This window comes from Orbicella franksi, chromosome 10 (assembly GCF_964199315.1).
Source record: "Orbicella franksi chromosome 10, jaOrbFran1.1, whole genome shotgun sequence".
Taxonomy (NCBI): domain Eukaryota; kingdom Metazoa; phylum Cnidaria; class Anthozoa; order Scleractinia; family Merulinidae; genus Orbicella; species Orbicella franksi.
In genome coordinates this window covers 24,725,656-24,731,655 of record NC_138154.1, presented here as the reverse complement: position 1 = coordinate 24,731,655, position 6,000 = coordinate 24,725,656, and positions in this window count along the sequence as shown.

Sequence of the window (6,000 nt, the reverse complement as noted above, 5' to 3'; positions counted from 1 at the left end):
TATTCCTCAAAGCTCACAGTTTTCCTTGAGCTACGCTCGCGGAAAACTGTTCAGAAACTGTCATTTTCTTCTCGGAACAGATAATGTCCGCGGATAAATTCCGAGCATATTTCTACGCTAAATGGAGGCTATCCGAGGAAAACACCCGGATGGTTAGTACTCGTTTGTGAAAATGTTTCTGTGAACAAGCGGGCTTATAGAAAATATACAATTAAAATTGTATTAAGGTTACAGTATACCTTCAGGGGTGTCTCGCGCGCAAGCGATGTAGCACGTGCAGTTTAAGCTGTGGATACCTAAACCCCTATATCAAATTAATTAAAGCTTATGGAGCTGGCTATCAAACTATACCAAGAATTTTGAAAGAAAATGAATTGTCGAATTTTTCACGACCACTAAATGCGAGCGCCCGAATCACCTTTCGAAAGCTACAAGTCAAAGCGAATTTCGTTTTTCGCCAATTTAATTTTTTCTTCGATTTCAGGGCCCAAAGCGCTTAAAAAACCTGTCTGCGTTTTGGCATATTCAATTGCAGTAAAAAGTTACAGAAAATTTCCGAAATAGGATTAAAAAAACGTGGAGTGATTGTACAAAAATCGCTCTCGAAGGAAAAGTATTTCGAAATTAACAATTCCTAGACACACGTTTGTAGTTTATATGTTAAACTAGCCACTGTCCAAGTTTAAGAGAAATCGAACAAATTCCCTTTGAGTTATAACTCTTTAAAGTGTCTGCTTCAAGTGAAAAAATTTATTCGAGAAAACAGCGCTAAGGAAAATTTTCTGCTTCGCAAACAAACTCCGCCCACAAACGACTTCAACTGGGTTCACAAATAACTAAGCCAATCAGTGCAGGGAAAGTTTACTACCGTTAACGTCCTGGTGAAATTTACGCGCGAATCTCTAAAAAACTCTTGTGTTTCGCAATGCGTTCAAGGAACCGAAGGCGGAGAGAGAATTTTTCTGTAGCTCCGTTTTTCTTGAAGCTGGTCTGGCAAAATGAGGAAGACTAAAAAGGATACGAACGCTTGAGTGGCTGAGCGAAGGAAACAAACAAAAGAAAGCGCGGGGAGCAACTGTGTGTGGGCAACTGTGCGTGGATAATATTTCAAATGGTCTCAATGAGTCCGACGATTCGTCGATATCGGACTCATCAGAAGAGTCTCTGTCAGCATCCCTGTTATTGCTGTCAAGTTCCGAAATTTTTACAGAACCTTTCTTTTCTCTTACTACGAATATTTGCCCGCCTTATACGATAACTATAGCTTCATCCGCGTGGCGAACTTTCGCTCCTTCACTCATTGATGTATTTTCATTCGTTCTTCGCTGTTTTCGCTTTTTCGAACTGGTCCATGGTTTAAACGTGGTCTATGTTTACTTATAACTTATTAGAGACACACCTAATACCAAAAATGCTGGGTAGTCAGAACAACAATGCTGATCAACTGAGTAGTCAATTTGTGACATCCATACCGGTAATTCCCGCGAAAATCGTCTCGGTTGATTGTACACGCGCACAGGGCTGTCAATCAAGAGGTAAACTTTTATTTCCGGTGAAAACGTAAGAACGCCATTTCTCCGCCAATATTTAGCCTTTTTCAAAAAATTTTTCAGAAATTAGAAATTATTCTTCGACCACTACTTTGACCCAAAAATCCAAATTTGAAGAAAATTGCCGACCCAAAGGTATACTGTAACCTTAAGTGGATTTTCGTCTGTTTTTTTTCATGCATGATCACTCGAGAAATGTAGAAAACACGAGCCGCAGGCGAGTGTTTTCTGCGTTTCCCTCGTGTTCTCAAATACCCGTCGTGATTTATCACGGTGTAATACACGGCTTAGGCTTCTTTATTTGTTAAATAATATTAACACACTATTTTGCCTTCACTACACAACCGAACGCACACAAAGGTTATCAGGCATGAGCACGTGGCCATGGATCAGCCAGGCCCAAGATATGTTTTAATTGACGCTAATAAGATTACAGCAAAATACATAAACAGTGCATCGATATCCTACGTGCACCAAAGCCGGACACGCAAACCCCCAAACCTGTAATTTAGGAAAAGAACCCCCGACCAAATGCAGCCGCTGTTTAAGTTTATTATACAAGCAACACAGAATGAAAGATAAATTTAAATAAAACTATTTACACCGATTACCGCCTACTAACTTACAAAGTTTTTCAATGAACATCAACGCTAAAAAAGCACGTTTCGCTGTCATCTTGACATCATCATCAAGTTAGAAATAAAATGTGTGCAGGCGACTACACCACTTTTTCCTGAAAAGAAACAAGGGTAACTCAAATGGTACTCAGTATCAGTTCTATCAAATTCAAACTCTTATGAAAGAATAGTTCTTCAAAGTAATGAAGGATACTTGATAAATTGTTTTAAAAAGCTCCACTGTTCTGCTATAAAGTGATCAATCGCCGGCGAACGGTAGAGGAGTCGACAGGACGTAGAGTCTGAAACCTTTTGCAGACTATGTATGAGTCTAAAATGCAAACAAATAAATTGAGAAACATCATGCTGATCGTCTTTTCCCCAGTTTACGTGATAACAAGTTCCTGTTAATTAACGCCAGTGTAACCCCCCGGCATTAATAGGATTAGAAACAACTTCTGCTCACGGATGATTAAGAGCAAAACTATGATAGGAACTTGCAAACTTGACACTTCGTTGACCACATTTTCGCATTAATTAATTTACCGAATCATATTCACGCACGTAGATAATTTGGTATGATCAATATGCGTGAGGGAGTGTGACCACGTTTAAATGCGTGACACGCAATGAAGGACATAAGTACAATCTATGTAATTCTTGCCGAAATTATTGGCACATTTGCCAAAATATCTGCCGTATTTCGATTTCCCTCAATTCCAGGCAATAATGAGCTCTCAAACATACTGCACGAGTAGTCCTTAACTAAAAGGGTTTAACGTTGAACGTGGGGGAGGGGTGGGTCTTACAGAACGCTCACATGCATACACGTATTGATAAAGTTTATGTGTAAAAAACTGTATTCGAGCCGTTCCAACCACTTTTGTCCATAATTGTGTGGTTTTGAGAATATTTACACGCTCCCCCTGACTATCTTCATGGGGAAAGTTAGTGTAAAATTGCTTCATAATGCGTTGTGATTATTGCCGGAATATTCGCCATTTCTGAAGTTCTAAAAAGCTTAGTGGTTAGTGCTTTTTAATTCCTGTTCGGGGTATACCCTTGGCCTAGTCAATTGATCATGGCTACTGACCAGGGCTCCCGATCACCGACTCAGTACTTCTTAAAAACATTTCTTCGACCAATAAATCAGTGTGTTCGTCAAAGTCTGCTGGGACCTTGCCGACGAAATTTGTAATCATGCACAGGCTGTTGTTGATGGTAACCATCACACTCTTTATAATATAAGAATATTGTTTTTCCGCCCCCCGAGGCTGAATATTCTTATTTTTCTGCCGACTTTAGGCTGAAAATATTCTTGTAAATGTTCTTAGATTACAGCGTGTGACATTTCTGTTTTCGAATGTATATTTTTTTTTGGTGGTTGGCATGGATGGTGTTTAAGTGATTTTGGAGCCTGCCTGCAAGCATTAAAGCCTGATGTGACGCACAAATGTTATATATAAGCATCTGTTTTTGTTGCTTTTTGAGTAGTTTTGCCTCTTAGAGAAAGGAAGAATTTTATAAAACACATAATTATATTATATTTACATATTTTCAACATGCAAATTATATTCTTTTCAAACTCTCACCCTTGGGTTATTCTTAAAATATTCTTAAAACTTCACAAATTTCAGTCTCAATGTAATTATAAAACAGTTCTTATAAAAAGGAGAGAGTGTGCATTATATTATTGTAAAGAATGCTTTTGCATGCTAAATCAACATACTTTACAGGGGGTGAAGTAACGCTGTCCGATGAGACCTTTTGCATGGTTTTTTTTTGTATTCAATTTCAACACAGTATTAGCAGATCTTATTTTTTTTTAAATAGAAACAATTCTTTTTCAAAAAGTTGCTATTTCAATGTTAAATAGATACTCAATACTTTTAAAAAGCGCAGGAAATAAATGTCGAATTTAAATGTTCAAGGTAAACACGTTCAAGATAAAAACACAATCATAGACTGTGGAATCAAGGTAACAAGGAGTGCTAAATGGTGTTTTTTTAGACGTTTCGGAAAAAAACCCATCAGTCGCAAATGAAGCGATCATCTGCACTAAACGGCTCTTGCATGCCAGCCTGCACGTCAAGTTTTTTAAGGCCTTCATTAAGAAACCACTTGTCTCCTTGTCCTTTAAGATACGTACGTAAGCTTTATACCATTGTAACACCTCCATCAGACTTTTATAGGCATTAGCCGCGTGATCATTTGTGAAGGGGTTTTTCCCGAAACGTCTCAAAAAAAACAAAAACAAAAACAAAACAAAAAAAAAATACCATTTAGCACTTTTTGTTAAATTAAACTAAAGTAATTCAGTTCAAAGTGCCTCACAGCAACAACTTGTTTTTATGGTCAATAATTAAAGCGTCTGTTTTCGGCAAATAAGTTGTCCCAAGTACTTTATTACAATAAACAGTCAGCTGATATTTAAGTTAGATAGACCTATTATCGTATACGTTATTGTACTGATTATCATAATCTTCGGGTGGAACAAGGGAACTGAGTAGCGCGTTCCCTGATGTTTTTGTAATCACAATTCCTGCAACAACAATAACAACAACAACAACAACAACAGCAACAATAACATCAACGGAAACCGGCGACCCCAAGGCTGTACCGTGTAAACTGATTTTACCATTATACTGAAAGAAGGTCACTAAGTCCGTGATGTCTTCTGTCGGAATAATATAGTTTTGAAACGATAGTTTCACAGTAGGCTCTACTTCAGATGGTAGTCACAGTACGTTGCGCTGTGATTTCAGTTGAAGTAGTCTGCATAGCAGACGTGTCCTCTCCTTGTCCAGGCGGAGACGTCGAACAAACGCGGGAGCAAGCGAGCGAGCAAACCAGCGCGCCTGTCCTTATTTTTCGCATTCGTTCGCAATTTCGTTCTCTGCGCGTGCTTTTGGAAACGCCCGCTACACAGGCTAAGTTGAAGTGGAACATGACACTAGTGAGTAGTTATTTTACATCAAAAGACACAAGTTTGTAGTCGTCAGTCGGTATCATAGTGTCTGTAAATTTCACAGTAGATTGTAGTTTGCGTCTTGATTTGCCTGAGCAAGCGAAGCGGCTGTAGTCTACACCATTGAGTCTATAGACCTCTACTGACGTCAGTCGGGGAGCCCCAGAAGACTCGAAGAGTTTCAGTGATTGTCGTGCTAAGAATCTCAGTCGTTGGGTGTCGGTAGCGTTCTTCAGTCGTAGATTGCTGTTGGGGTGACATTTCAAGACAACATGTCAATGTTTTCATGATCGATATTCGAGCCAATGACCTCTTGAACCGAGATATAAAGTAACATATGCAATAAAAACTTAGTGCTGGCATACAATTCTCTGCGTATCATCTTATGCCGTCGATGTAACCTAAAGGGTCCTAAAGTCTCTCCATTTATACGGACAATTACTCATGGTCCCCGCCAAACGTCCCCATTTAATTTGGCAAACAAATGATAGTAGTATAAAAAATAACTGAGGGTTTACACACGTGCGTTAAAATGATGTAGACTCACAGCGACTTAAGTTATTATTCTTTTAATTGAATACTTCAATCTTAATCAATAAAACTCAACAAGAGATATTCTCTTGATCGCAATTGATATGTTCCCTTGGTATCAAAGGTGTAAACGGTTAGTTCCTTTTTATGGTCGAGATCCAGTTATTGCTAACAAATCTGGTGAATAGGCAATAAAACGGAATGATGAAATAGTAAACAAGTCAGTGTCAAGCAAATATAAATCAGATGTTCCGACTTCCTTGAGCGATACAGTATCAAACCATCCGTGGTAGAAGCGGATGGCGGGAGCTGACGCTGAAAGAGAATCAGTCGA